Source organism: Spermophilus citellus (assembly GCF_964194105.1).
Source record: "Spermophilus citellus genome assembly, chromosome: X".
NCBI classification, from domain to species: domain Eukaryota; kingdom Metazoa; phylum Chordata; class Mammalia; order Rodentia; family Sciuridae; genus Spermophilus; species Spermophilus citellus.
The window spans coordinates 91858830-91873837 of NC_138190.1; the positions used below are offsets into that span (position 1 = coordinate 91858830).

General features: G+C 35.9%; 1 pseudogene across 1 annotated transcript; it reads right to left on the minus strand.

The window, feature by feature from the left end:
• Positions 1-1745: 1745 nt before the first annotated feature.
• LOC308639493 (tripartite motif-containing protein 6-like) lies at positions 1746-13510 on the minus strand (annotated as a pseudogene). The gene is made up of 2 exons: positions 13339-13510; positions 1746-2989 (listed from the first exon to the last, which is right to left on the minus strand). The product of its transcript is annotated as a tripartite motif-containing protein 6-like (transcript).
• Positions 13511-15008: the final 1498 nt, after the last annotated feature.

A 15008-nucleotide genomic window follows, 5' to 3' on the forward strand; every position in this document is an offset into this window, starting at 1 on the left:
TACACAATCCTGTTATATAAAAGCTAATATACTTTTAATGTTTTGATTTTGTTTTTTCTTTGAGTCTGTGGAGAAACAAGAGGAAAGTCCCTCTGGAAAGCAAAACTTTGAGTTCATGGCAATACAAAGCTCACAAAGGAAATAGAAGGGGAAAGGATCCTGTCTATCTACTCAACTCCTAGCCCTGAGAAGAGATGAGATTAGAGTCACTTGGGCAGGAGAGTCTGTGTATAGCTAGGTATGAAGGGCAAGTTGTTGGAGGTGGTCATAAATTAGAGACCAATAGAGTATACCTAGGGCAATATGGATAATAGGAGAGAATCACATTGAAGACATCAAGTACTCTATTGGTGAGGACTGTGAGGGAGACAAAAGTTTTATCAATACTAGCAAACTAGTTGTGAGAGTGTGTCTATGACAAGGAGCCTTGGTTTCCTTTTTTTTTTTTTTCTTCTTTCTTCGATTTGAGTAATACATTTTATTTAACCCAAAATATTCAAAATATAATCACTGAAACATAAGTTTTATTGAAATATTTAATGTAATTTTCAATCAAAATCTAGTATTTATTTTATACTTACAGCACATTTCATTCAAATTATTCACATTTGAAGCACTTAATAGCCCTGGTGGCTCTTGGCTACAGTGTTAGACAGCCATCTTGATCTTAGTTTCTATCCTCACATCAACTTTATAATTTCTTTTCTGGTTGGTTCAGAAAGTGGATAGGAAAAGGAGAAGGAGAAGAAGAAGAAAAACAAAAAATAAAGAATATGGCACTTTTCCACCTAAATCACAGCTACTCATTCATCAGCTATTTGTACTTGGACATAAAGAAAAGAGGGTATGGAGAAGCTGGAATAAATCAACCTCTTCCTAAAAGTACATTCAGTATATTCTCTCTGCATTTGTCTTCCATTCCAAGAGAAAAAAAAAATCTGTACTGGATGGATCATTTTCTTCTCAGTCCCCCCACCCCCTGCTTAGTTTTTTTTTCTTTCTTTTTTTTTTTTAACTTCAATTAACTTGGAAAGTATATTTCTTTTTCATTTTTTGTTTGCCACCCTTACATTTTTAAGGTCAAGGATGAAGGTTGTGGTAGAGTTTATAATGAAGGCTGAAGTTAAAAGCTCTTCCTTTAATGAGAACTTAAAGCCATAGAAATGACAATGGTTTTTATTTAGCACTCAATCCTTTATATAATTACACAGTAATTTCTTTGCTCATTATTGCATTTTATAAAAGAAATTACAAGAATGTAAAGTTACAGGCCAATTTCTTTTATAAACATAGATGGAAATAAAACCTAATTAATTATTTGCCTCTAACAATTAATAATAATTTATTTCAGGAATTTGTGGTAGATTTAACAATGGAAATAAATCAATGTACTTGTCCCTGATAACAGTAAAAATGACACACAGTTATCTCAATAATTATAGGAAATCTGTTGAATTCATATTTCATTCAATACAAAAACTTGCAGCCAATTAATAGAAAAAAATTCTTAGATTTGATCCATGCATCAATGAAAAAAAATTCCATCTAATGCCATGTATGCTTGATGATAAAATGTTGAAAGCTCCCCCATCCTACTTTAACATCTGTCAAGGATGTTCACCATTATTATCATGTGACTACCCTACTATTGAGTGAATGAATGTTCAACAGAAAAGGAGTGAGAACACAAAAGAGATCAGAAAGGAGACTCAAATGCAGATAAGCCACAGGGTGAAGGGTACTACTTACTGTTGGTAGGGGCCACAGGATGTCAAAAAACTTAGGGGATGTAGGATCCTTGGGACTATACTGTTGTAAGAATTAAAGTATGGACAAATGGCAGTAGAAAAGTAATATTTAGAGAAAGTGTAGATAGGCAAGTCATGATTCATGACATTATAAAATAAGACAGTGTCATCCTAGTCTAAAAAATCCCAATGTGGCAAGTGGGCACAGTCCTAGAGAGGAGTAGGAAAATGGAAGACTCTTCACAGGCTCTCTCTTCACATTTATGCTGCAACCCAATCACCCAGTATCCATTCTGTGGTGGTGTCTGGAATAAGCATTCTGGTTTTTAGCAAACTGGCTTGAAAGAAAAGGTAGGTCCCATGGAATTATTGCACACTCCTCAGTATCCAGGTAGTCTTACTGGTCACATTTACCTCTCAGTAGTATTTTCCTAAGGAGAAGAGCTAAGAGCCCAGGACACTACAGTCACAATGTTCTTCCAAACCAGAAGGTCCAGATAGCTTAGTACCCATTAATCCCACCTGTCTCCAATTTTTAGACAGGACAAGATTTAAATTAGCCATATGGGGATTCAGAGTCTTGTCTACCCAGTAGCTCTGCACATCTGTCGAATCTCAAAACATCTGTAGCATCTTTTTTCAGATCTTGGACTTGAAACATACTTCTCAGCTTGGTCAAGAGAATTTGGGGCTTCCTCAGGGTCCAGAACTTACTCCTTTCCATGACATTACTTACAACCTGCAGCAGATCCACTACTGAGCTTCGGCATCAACTCTCCAGATCAAAATTAGCTCTCCCAGTGACTGGCTCTGGTGGATTAGCTCACCCTCAGCTTTCTCTATAATACTCACATCCTTCCTCTCTTCCTTCTCCAACTTCGTTACTTCCTACTCCTCCTCTTTGTTTAGGATACTTTGCAGCTGATTAAACTCTGTCTCAATCCTGTGTCTCTCAGGCTCCATCTGATTCTTCCAAGATGCCCTCTTCTCTCTGATAATAGCTCTTAGCCTCTCAGTTTCCTGCTGCTCTTTCCTCAACTTCTTCAGAGACTTCTGGAACATTTCTTGATACTCCTGGGTGACCTCCTCCATGAGAAATGTATGGTAACCGCAGTGTTCCTGAGAATGTTCACAAAACCAGCAAATTAGTTTTCCATCCTCCTTATAGAAGAGCTGGAGCTTCTCTCCATGGTGTACACAAAGAATTATCTTCAGCTTCTTTCCTAGGTACAACACCACTTCTGAGTTATGTCATTTTTTACCTGAGAGAAAAAATGTTGCTTTAAGATCTACCTGTGATTCTCACTGCTCCTGATCCAGAATTAGGCCCTAAGACTGGGCCCTATCCAGACTATCCTTGTGAATATTCTCCTTGGCAATAGCCCAAGTCTCTGGTAAGTCTCCCAAGGCAGATTTATGGTGGTGGCATAGTAGAAAAAGTCCTGTTATTAATTCTCTGGTGGGACCAGACACTGGTAGAAAAGTCTACTTTTGTGATTAATAGATACATATGGATATAGATTAGATAAATAGATAGATACAGGTATAGATATGTATACTAAACTGCTAACAGTGAATGAGATAAAATTGAAAGATTTTATTTTTCTATTTTATATATATATATATATATATTTCTGTATTGTTTGAAGTTTTAAATAAGAAGCATATATAAATTTCATAATAAAAATGCTCTCATAAAAATAGAAAAATCTACTAGATAATACAAATGATACATTTTATCTGATTTGTAGATAAGGAGAATAAATTAGGCATTCCTTCAGAAGCACTTAATGTCTGCAGCAATTATTTATTAATGTCCAGAATGTTCAGTCACTTGGGGGCAGAACTTTAAAACCAAGCAGAGTACAGTGGGAAATAATTATCTACTCCAAAAGATATTTACCAAATATATATCAGCACAGTTCTCTCAGGTCCCCATCCTTAAGTTCTTTATATTTGTGGCTATATTTTTCTTATATGTTGTTTTTGTTAGATTTTTCACTGCTGTGACCAAAATACCCAAAAAGAACAATTTTAGAGAAGGAAATGTTTATCTGGGGGCTCATGGGTTCAGAGGTCTCAGTCCATAGACAGCCGCTCCATTCCTTGGGGCTCAAGGTGAGGCAGAACATCATGGTGGAAGAGTATGGCAGAAGGAACTGGCTCACATGATTAACAGAAAGCAGAGAGAGAGCCTCCACTCTCCAGATCAAAAATATATACCTCAAGGCATGCACTCAATGACCCACCTTCTCCAGCCACACTCTATCTGCCTTCAGTTACCACTCAGTTAATACTATCAGGCGATTAATTCACTGATTGTGTTAAGGTTCTTATAACCTAATAATTTCACCTCTAAACCTTCTTGCATTGTCTTGCACATGAGCTTTGGGGAGATACCTCATATCTAAGCCATAACACATGTTTTTTTATAGTGCTCAGGTGGGGGACGTCTGCTTATACCCTTGAAAAATGTCTCCTACAGGATTCACCTTCTTTCCATAAACAACTAGAAAAATGTGCAAATATATGATGCAAGTTTTTTCTGACATTGGGCAACAGGTTAAGCAGGATTTTGAGCCTTGAGAGGAGTGACATAAATGAGGAGAGCTTTATAATCTTGATTTCCTGCTGGAGACATCTTCTGGACAGTGAGAACAGGGAGAGGGAATACTCACTGAGTTGAAGAGACAGAGATCAGGATTAAGGGAGCACAGTGCAACTAGAACTTGTGAGGCAGACTATTGGAGAGAAGAGAATTTACAGAGAAATGGCTCCAGAAATCTGCACAGGATTCTCTCTTAGTCTTTGGCTGAAACCAATCTGTTAGACTGATACTCTTTCAGGTTGGTCAAGGAACAACTGTACCAAAAGAACAAGTACCCAGTAGCTGTAAGCTAGTTTCAAGAGTTCACACAGGTCTGGGGATAATTTTAGTTCCAACTGACCAGAGGAGAGAGACGGGGTTGAATGCCTATGGCATTTGGTAGAGATCTCAGAAGATCAGACCTTAGTACTAGGGCTAAAAAAAGGCTTAACTACAAGCTCCATAAGCATTAAGATGAAGTCCTGTGGTTTTTAAAGGAACACTATAAATTCTAGCCATTGACAACATAAAATTCACAATATCTGCCGCTCAGTAAAATAATTGTTATATATGAAAAGAAGCAGAAAAATGTGGCCCATAAGCAGAAGGAAAACAGATCCTGAAATGAAACTTGATGGAATTTGCCAACATGGACACTGAAAGAGCTACATACATTTCACAGCACTTATAGAAGTAAAAAACAAAATAAACAAAACCAGGAACACAATGAGAAGAGAAATGCAAGATGTAAAAAAGACCACACAGAACTTAACAGCAGTGAAAATACAATATCCGAACGAAAATTTCCTTATGTGGGATTGATAGCCTTAGACACTGCAGAAGAAAAGATCAGTGACCTTGAAGACATAGCAATAAAAACTTTGCAAACTGAAGCACAGAGCAAGGGAAAAACACTGAAGTTTTTTTTTTTTTTTTTAAAGGAGCCTCAGTAACCATATCAAATAGTCTAACTTCCCAGTAATTGGAGTGCTAGAAAACCCTAGGGAGAAGAAAAAATATTTGATGAAATAGCAGCCAAACATTTTCTAAATGTGATGAAAACTACAAATATACACATCAAGGATGCTCAAAAAACTCAAAGCAGGATAAATGAAGTGGCCATTTGTTTGTGTTATTGTTCCCTGAAAGCTGACATATGAAAGGGCTTTTATTCTGATTCTTTAGTTCTATATTTTATATCTGATTCGTTAGTTCTATATTCTCTCTCTCTCTCTCTCTCTCTCTCTCTCTCTCTCTATATATATATATATATATATATATATATATATATATATATATATATATATATATATTTAATTCTATATTTCCTTGTTCTGGCTCCCTGATCTAGTATATTTTCTGATTTCTTAAAACTGATTGCCATATGGACCAAAGGAATGAAAATGTCCATGTTGACAAAGGGAAAGAGATGAAAATTAGCAAAACTCCACTTTGTCTACCCTGGATCTCTCCGCTCAGGTAGGAGGTCTCTATAATATCTACCTATCATTATGGTGTTGGACTTGGGTGCCTCAAATAAGTCCTTAGTAATGACTTTCTCTTATTAGGTTTCTTTCATAGGGTGCCTCCTAAGATTGCTACTCTAATTTTATTGAAAAAAAAATTTAAAACCTGGGTATTGAACCCAAGGGTGTTTTTTTCCCAGTGATACACATCCCCAGCCCTTTCTATTTTTTCTTTTGAGACAGGGTCTCACTAAATTTCTTAGGGTCTTGAATGGCTTCAAACTCCCATGTTGCTGGGATTATGGCATACACCACTGTGGAATACTTGAATAATAAGAACTGTGAGCTGGACAAGGTGGCACAGACTCTAGGAGGCTAAGTCTGGAGAATCTCAAGTTCAAGGCTAGCCTCAGCAATTTAGTGAGATTCTATCTCAAAATTTTAAAGAGGGCTAGGGATATGGCTCAGTGATCAAGTGCTTGCCTGGCATGCATGAGGTCCTGAGTTCAATCCCTAGTACTGAAAATAATTATAATACTAAAATAATAATAATAATAAAATTTATGTCTATTCCTTGAGTGTCTATTTTGTGCCTTGTTACATAAGCCAGTCAATGGGTATAGCCTTATGGACTGATTAGACCAATTATCTTCAGATTCTAACATGCATCAGAATCATGTAGAAAGCTGATAAATCAGATTGCTGAACTCCATCCCCAAAGTTTATGCTTTATTACATCTGAGATGAGGCTGATGATTTGTATTTCTAACAAGTTCCCAGGTGATGCTGATGTTGCTTATACTCCAACTACAAAGTGACAATTACTGTATTAGACTATATTTGTGAAATACCAACTATTGTGAAATCCTGCATGTCTCAAGCCTCTATTTCTACCTCTTCCATATAGTGATTAATTTCTCTCCAAATAATAGCTCTTATTTCTAACATGCATTTAATATTCCTTCTATATATCTTAATGAAATTTATCATAGTCTTTCTGTTGTGTAAGTTTTTTATTTGATGTGTTGATCTTGAATATTAGATTGTTTTTGAAGTTAGAAGTCCATTTTGAAGCCATATACATGAGTGGTCAATGCTCAGCAAATGGGTGTTGATAGAAACAGTGAACATGCATGGCAGAGAATCACTGCAAAACTAGTTTTCAAAAGCCAGACCAATTAACAAATTGATATTTTTCCAAATATGTACCATGATGTGTGTATTCCTATTTAGAGAAATTGCTTACTATAATATAACAACTTGGTGATGAAAATGGATACAGAACTGAAAAAAAAAAATCTGTTTCTGCTAATTTATATGCACCAGGTCAAAGAAGTGTTAGATAGAATTTGTGTCCTTGAATAAAGAAGAATAACTTAAACAAGAGTTGTCTAATTATTCTTCACTTTTAGTCCTAATTATTATCAGTGGCACATTCTAACTGCTGGGAAAGGTCAAATATTTCCCCAACAACTCCATCTTTTGGAAGTAACAACTCTCTAACAAGGGTAAAGAACACATAATTCTTTTTTTTTTAATTTCTTTTTTTTTATTTTTTTTTTATTTTTTTTAGTTCTCGGCGGACACAACATCTTTGTTGGTATGTGGTGCTGAGGATCGAACCCGGGCCGCACGCATGCCAGGCGAGCGCGCTACCGCTTGAGCCACATCCCCAGCCCTAATTTCTTTTTTTTTTAAAGAGAGAGTGAGAGAGGAGAGAGAGTGAGAGAGAGAATTTTTAATATTTATTTTTTAGTTCTTGGCGGGCACAACATCTTTGTTGGTATGTGGTGCTGAGGATCGAACCCGGGCCGCACGCATGCCAGGCGAGCGCGCTACCACTTGAGCCACATCCCCAGCCCAAGAACACATAATTCTTAAGAGAGAGTTTTTTTTGGTGTGAGAAACAAAGTAAAGTTTAAGGTTCAGGTGTATTCACATGAAAGGGATGTGGGAAGATGAACCCTTTCCAAGTTGAGAGCCCCCATACTTTTGTTCCTGTAAATCCAGTGTCTAAAGGCACAGGAGGCAGTTTCAGCAACCACTTTAAGATTGTCAGGGCAGATTTTCGCTTTACCTGTTCTCTCTCACTATCAGAGTGAGGGCAAAGGAAAGGGTTGGGTCAAGGAATAGTATCTAGAAAAATGACTCTAAACTCCCTTTGCTTCCTAAGAGTTGGATAAATAGAGCCATCTTCATTCATACATGATCCAGCTCAATTTAACCTGAGACTATAGAAAGATTTGAGACCTTAGCTCTAGCTAGAAGGCAGCGTTCACTTGGCAGTGTCTCCTCTGTGCTATATATTCTCCTCAGGAACCTGTTACAGGACAAGCAGCATGATAGAATCTAAAGATTCAAAAATTTGGGATCCCAAACACCTCACTTCCCATGTGCTGTAACTAACATATGTGTCCTGTGATATATTCAATTATATATAGGGATGAAGTCTGTTTCATGCAAAGTATCTTATTATAAACAATTCAATAGATGAAGTCTGTTTCATGAAAAGTATCTGATTATAAACAATTCAATAGATAAATTATAAACAATTCAATAGATAAATAGAAAATGAAATAATATCATGTTTTTAATTGAACATGCAAAATGTTGTGAGGAATTTCATGGTCATGCTATTTCTGTTCCAAAATCTGAGTTTTGCAACAGATATTATAAATAACACAGTAATGAGCTGGATCGTTTTTCCTGGTATATTGTTTTCTCTATTATTGTCTTTTCCTGGAAGACATAGCTCTTCTTCTCTTTCTCCATCTTTTACATTTATTTTTCACATAGCTCCTCTCAAAAGTCTCCTCTTCATTTCTGCAAAGTTCTCTACCAGTCAACATTTTGGTATTACGAAGAGTTACTTTATTATTAGTGCCAGTTTATCAATAAAACCATTTTCATGAGCAAGTCTAAATGATCCTGTATTATTGTAAAAGAGCACAGTTGGAATAAATTATAATTATATTTCTTTTATGCTGAAATGAAAGGTCATTTCCTCAGGTCTTTACTCACACTGAACTATTAAATGTGTATTCTAATAAGCTACATTCAACTTTTTTAATACACCATCTTTATTGGTTTCTTTCTATCCTCCATTTCATTTACTGATCTGCATTTCTGTTTATGCCAGCATCCTCTAATAATGCTATGACTTGCTCAGCAAAATCCTACCACTTTTGGCGACTGACCAAGCTTACACAATGTGCTCTCACATAAAAGCTTCCTCATTGCAAACTGCTATGTGAACTATTTTGGTAGGGATTTTATAATGCTGCTTTGTAATTAAATGAATGAAAATTAAGGATACAATTTCAAATTAGCTTGTACAAAGTCATTATCTGTCATTCTGACCAGAAAAGCAGTAGGCTCTATATCATTTGAATAATATGCTAGTGGGAAAGGCATGCCACTTATCCTAAGTCTTAATATCATATTCATATTTGAACATAGTCTAATTATATTTAATAAAATGTAGGGATATATAAAAAGCACAAATCACTTATGAAGATTCATTTCTTAAACTAAGATAGCATCTACAGGATTCTATGTAATTTACTAAATAAAAATACTACTCTAATTTACTAAATAAAGCATTTGGAATGAGCTCATCATCATGTATATTTGAGGGAAACATATTTCTGAAGATTTAAAAATGTTTAGTGTTGAACTTGGAGTTTTTTAAATTGCAAAAATTCAAGTGTGCTTGCTTTATGATTTTTTTCTAATAAAAATACCAAAAAGCAATTAATCTCTCATGGATATAAAAATAAAAATGAATCATTTTCCTAAAGCAGACTACTCTGATGTGATGTGAGACCCAAAACACATTCTCTGATAAGCTCGATGAAATCATATAGTACCTTCTTTTGAATAGGGTTTATTAAGCATAAATTAAAAGTAGCTGAGTGACAATCACTGTTAGATATTTTCCCAAATGTTGATTTTGAAAACCCATGAATATATACAATAAATATTGAATAGTGTTTAGTTTTTCACTAACAAAATAGCAGGGCCTGCATTAGCACTGGATCATAAATTCAGAAGTGGATCCTTTTGCCATTGGCACATGCAAGCATACACGTGCACAAACACACACACACACACACACAGAGAACTTCTTGACAACTGCAAGGGATTCACTAGTGATCAGTCGCTGGTATCAGAAGTAGCAGATAGTTAAGGGAGTACTAGTAAATCCTCTCTCCCACAACACTGTCTTCTGGCAATTGGAATTTTATCCCACAAGAATGAGAAATAAGCAAATACATCAAACTCTAATGAGTAAAATTAATACTTGGAGTGGCTCTCTGTCTCTCTGTCATCTGGTCCTGCTGATCATGTCTATAAGTGGGAAGTATGTCTATCTACACTTTAAATCTAGGAAGTTGTGTGATTCTATGGACTTGGACATGCTCACTTCTGCTTTAAAGCAGGTTTTTGGGGAGCTATTTAACAATGCCCATGATTAGAATATTATAATTTGGGTATATTATTGTATTCCAAACACAGAAAACTTCTTAATCAGCTTGTAATACAAATACATGTGGAATCTTTCTCTTAACTACCTGAATTTAGAACTCAAGTGAATCTATTTTCTTTAAAAAATTACAATTTTTATGTTAGAAAATAGGAGAAAAGAACACAACTAAGCAATTATAGAATCCATCAAAGTCAACACATTTCTATTATAGAATCTGTAGGCTTAAATATGTCTCCCTGTTAGATAAGTTTTAAAGTCCTTACTAAGCCTCTTTTCCCATACTATGCAATATGATTAAATCATTCAGAGAAAGTTTCTCTCTCTGGTGGTTTGACTTCTTCCCTCAAAACAGAAGGAAAAGACTTTTAAAAAATTATTAATTTCTACATTTGCTGTACTTCAGGTCAATTTGATATAAATTCACATTGTGAATAAAATAAAACAAGAAAATATGGATGTAGTGTATATCCTTCTCATTTTAATACATAACTTTGTTGACTTAAAATCCAACTTTCATGTGTAAAAAGAGCACATATTGAATTTGATATGATTACAGGGAAAATACTGACATTTTGTGGTTTATTTTTTAAAAAATGAACATGTTATTTAGGAAATAACCTCTTCCTGTGTTATATAAATGCTAATATGACTCCAACACTAATTTAAAATTAGAGTGAAAAGTCTATTATAATGAATTCATCCTACATTTCATAACTTGACAAATTTTCCTAAAACATGGCTTCTATTTTGTCACCCCTTTAGGAAATGGACATACACTTGGTTTACTACCACATTAAATCTAAACTTCTCTTCCAGGTTTCTGAGGCTTTTCAAAACCAGACCTTTCTTTCTCTAACATTATCTCCAACTTATTTTGAAATGCACTTTTTCTGTCAGATGTCAGGCAAAGGTTTTAAGATAAAGAAGGAAAGAATTGGAAAGTCTTGAGAAAACTGTCCTGACTGAGAAGAAGTAGACAAATAGTTTCCACTCTCAGACATATGACAGAGCTGTCTGATTTCCAATAGCTGATGCCTGTTTTCCAGACTTTGGCCATTACTCATTAGACTTATGGATTTTCTTTATGACTTCTTTCCTTACCACCTTTACTAACATCTATGACATGGACTCCTACTAGGAATATGTCTCTCATTCAAGACTTTCAATTACTGACCATGAATGTGTTCTGGTTTCCTAGCCCCTCCCACTGTTGCAGCTCAACCAAACAATTTGGATTTCTTATGGTCCTACTTCATACACAATGCACATTCTTACCTCAAAATATTGCAAGTTTTTGCTTGTACTAATCCTCATCCTGGAATAACCTCAATTAGCTCCAGTTCCTAGCTAGTCCTCAAAAACCAGTTCAATTTCTACCACCAGCATTAAATTTTCTGTAGCTGCTCCAGCTCACTGTGTTTCTCCTTGCCCCCACCCAGATTCCTTTGACACATATAGTTTGTATCTCAACCATTCATTTCTTCTTTCAACAAGATTTTTTAGGGTTTTCTATATGCTGGACACTCTTACAACAGTGTAAGTCTGTGCCTTAGAATTTACAGTTTAATGGAGAAGACAGACAATTGATGATATGATTTAATAAGAGTTATTATAGAGAGAAATGAGAGTGAAATGATGTATCAAGGGCTGAAGTTGGAAGAGGAGTGAAGGGAAGATAAAAGAAGAATGATGTTAGATAGAAAAGTATAGAGAGAAATTATACTCCATGTATGTATAATATGTCAAAATACGCTACTACTTCCATGTATATCTAAATAGAACAACAACAAAAATTATAGAGATGTCAAGGTACTAGACATCTGCAAGGTCACAGATTCAACCAAGTGGAAGTAATGGTAACAACCCTTTTCTCTTTTCTCTCACTTTGCCTGTTTCAACAGCATCATGCCCCAGTAAGAAAGATCCAGTGAGAATCAGGGAGTTTTAGCAAGATGTTGAGAAAATTACCATGAGGAAAGAATAGTCTTTTCAAGAATAGTTGGTGGAACAAGTAGGTACCTACATGGAAAAGAATGAAGTTGGACCCCCACTTCACATTAAATATAAAAATCAGCTCAAAATATACAAAAGATCATTGTGAGAATGAAAACTGTAAAAATTCTTAGAAGAAAGATATGCATAAATATTCCCTGACCTTGGATTAGCAATGGTGTCTAGGCTAAGCTACTAAAAAACACAAGCACCAAAGAAAAAATATGTGTCTTGGACATCATTCAAAAAAAAAATATATATATATATATATTTCAAAGGACACCATTAACAAAGTGAAGACAATCCACAGAATGGAGAAAGTTTTTACAAATCATATATTTGACAAAGACATGCTGACAAAACTGTGAGAACCTGGTACCTTGGAACTACTCTGGGCATCCTGGATCCAGGCTGATAGGAGCAGGTGGTCACTGGCCTTTGGCAGGGCCTTTACCTGATGGGTTCCCTAGGAAAAGCTGTTTGGAGAAACTTTTCAGCTTGGGGATGGGACATTGTTTATCTAGTAGTCCACATGAGGACTGTAGTTTCATAGGATGATTGGTATTTCTTCTGTTGGGCATTTATCCAGGTGGTTTAGTTTCCAGTCAGCTCTCTTTAGCTTGAACACCTTGATCTGACAGCTCATTGAGTGCACATGTTCCCGTGTACTCTCTGTTCTTCTACTACTTACAACTGTTGATCTATACTTGAAGGGCACACCCTTCTAGTCCCGTGCTTCCCCCTCGTGAATTCTCTATTGATACAATGCACCTGAATGAATGCAAACTCTCCCTGCAGGAACCCACATAAGCTAGACTGCTTTCAGCTGTGTGGTGGTGGCCCTGGGACCCAAGATACCACAGAGAGTAGAACATCAATGTTGGAGGTGTATTCCTGGGCCTGATGCCCCACCAGCCCTCTGGTTCCTGGCACTCAGTGTATTGCAGCTGCCAGTTGAGGAAAATCTGGAAGAGGATGCTCTTGCTGTATTTTGTGTTCACATCTTGAAAGTCTCCCATTTCTGGTTCTCCAGTAGTCGGATTTCCTAAGACTGACCTTGGTTGAGGTAGGTAAGGATCTCTTCATGCAATTTTATAGCTGGGGATTTGGCAGCACACATGGACTGCAAAGGCATCAGGCAGGCCTCCTTCTCGGGGACAGCACAGGCGGGGGGACTGGGGAGGCACTTCTCCTGCTTGAAAATGGGTATCACACTGAGAGCTGCCATAACAGCTCAAGTGTAAAACCAATAGCTTTTTTATTACATGAAAGAAAAGAAAATCTCATATAAGCCAGTAATTTTCAGGTTTCTACTAGAAAGAGAAGAATGTAATTTCTAATTCATATTTTCCTAATGTTACACTTGCCCTATTTTCAGGGATCTTATCTATTATTATCTCTGGTTCTTATTGAGGGTACCTGTCCTTCTATCTGCATTACTCTCTGTGACTGTTTGAATTTGTTATTTCCTCATGAATCAGTCTTGTCTCCTGATCCTTGCTTATCTCCAGTTTGATACATCTTACCTTCAGCAGAAACTTATCACATTTGATAGAGGTTAGAGTTGAGTACAAGACAATTAATCTAACATGCTTCCCAACTAATGTAAATTTAGCAACTTGATTCTCTCAGCATGTTTTCTGTGTCCACTTTTCGCAATACCAACTTCAGATGGCCTTGCCAGCTCCATTTTCAGGTGAAAGTGAAAGAACTACTAGTATATAGATTATATGACGGACAACACCCTGTGAAATCCATCATTCAAGGAATAGGAAATTGGATAGTGTGCCCTATGATTTATAGGTGGGAAGACACCACTTATCATCTCTAGGAAGATCTGTTATACCTATTGGCTGTGCTCATACTGTGTAGTATATTGTTTTCCAGGTAGGGTAAATCTCACATCCCTATTAGAGTCATTTATTTCCTTTGTATACCCATGGAAGTAGGAAAACAATAAAAGATGCTCACAAGGAAACTCATGGCCCTGTAACATTTGTTCTCAGTCTTGGAGGTTGAGAGAGGAAATGTGACCTCATGGTGCACAGTATGCTCTGGTTGTTTGACGAATGTTCCTTTAGGAAAGCAGAGAGGAAGGGGAAAGAAATATAAATATCAGAAAGTCACATCTGCTGATAGCTCTATGGCTTTGAATTTGCCCATTATCACCTTGAGAAAATCAGCTAAAGATGTTTAACTATGCATATTCATTAATTCAAATAAGAAAAAGAAAAAATAGCAATACCTACTGAAAAGTCAGATAAAAAATTTTGAATATGATTTTCTAAGGTAGATATATTTCCTGCAGGGTACTAATGTTCCTGTTCCTGGAAGATCTTTCATTTTTGGCCTTTCTATGTTCTAGTTCTTAAATTGAGTTGACTAAAATGAACCCATCTATGCAATGGGGTCCATATGTTCAAACTCTGAATAATAATTAAATATTTGACTTGAGTGCTCTGTTTCCTTGTCAGTATTCTTTTATGCTAGTATGACTATTAGTTCCACAAATGTCTTAAGTTAGAGGTATTCAAATCTGATAGAAAACTAGAATATTTTATTTGGAGGCAATTTGTAGTTGTGCTTATATGAGAAAGTAAAGTCCTGAACATAATAGCACAAACTCTTTATATGCCTTCAAAATATTTGAAACATTAGCTTGTTTCTCTTTAATCATCAAATTGTTTTGCTCTTTAAAGAACTGACAATAAATATTCAAACTGATT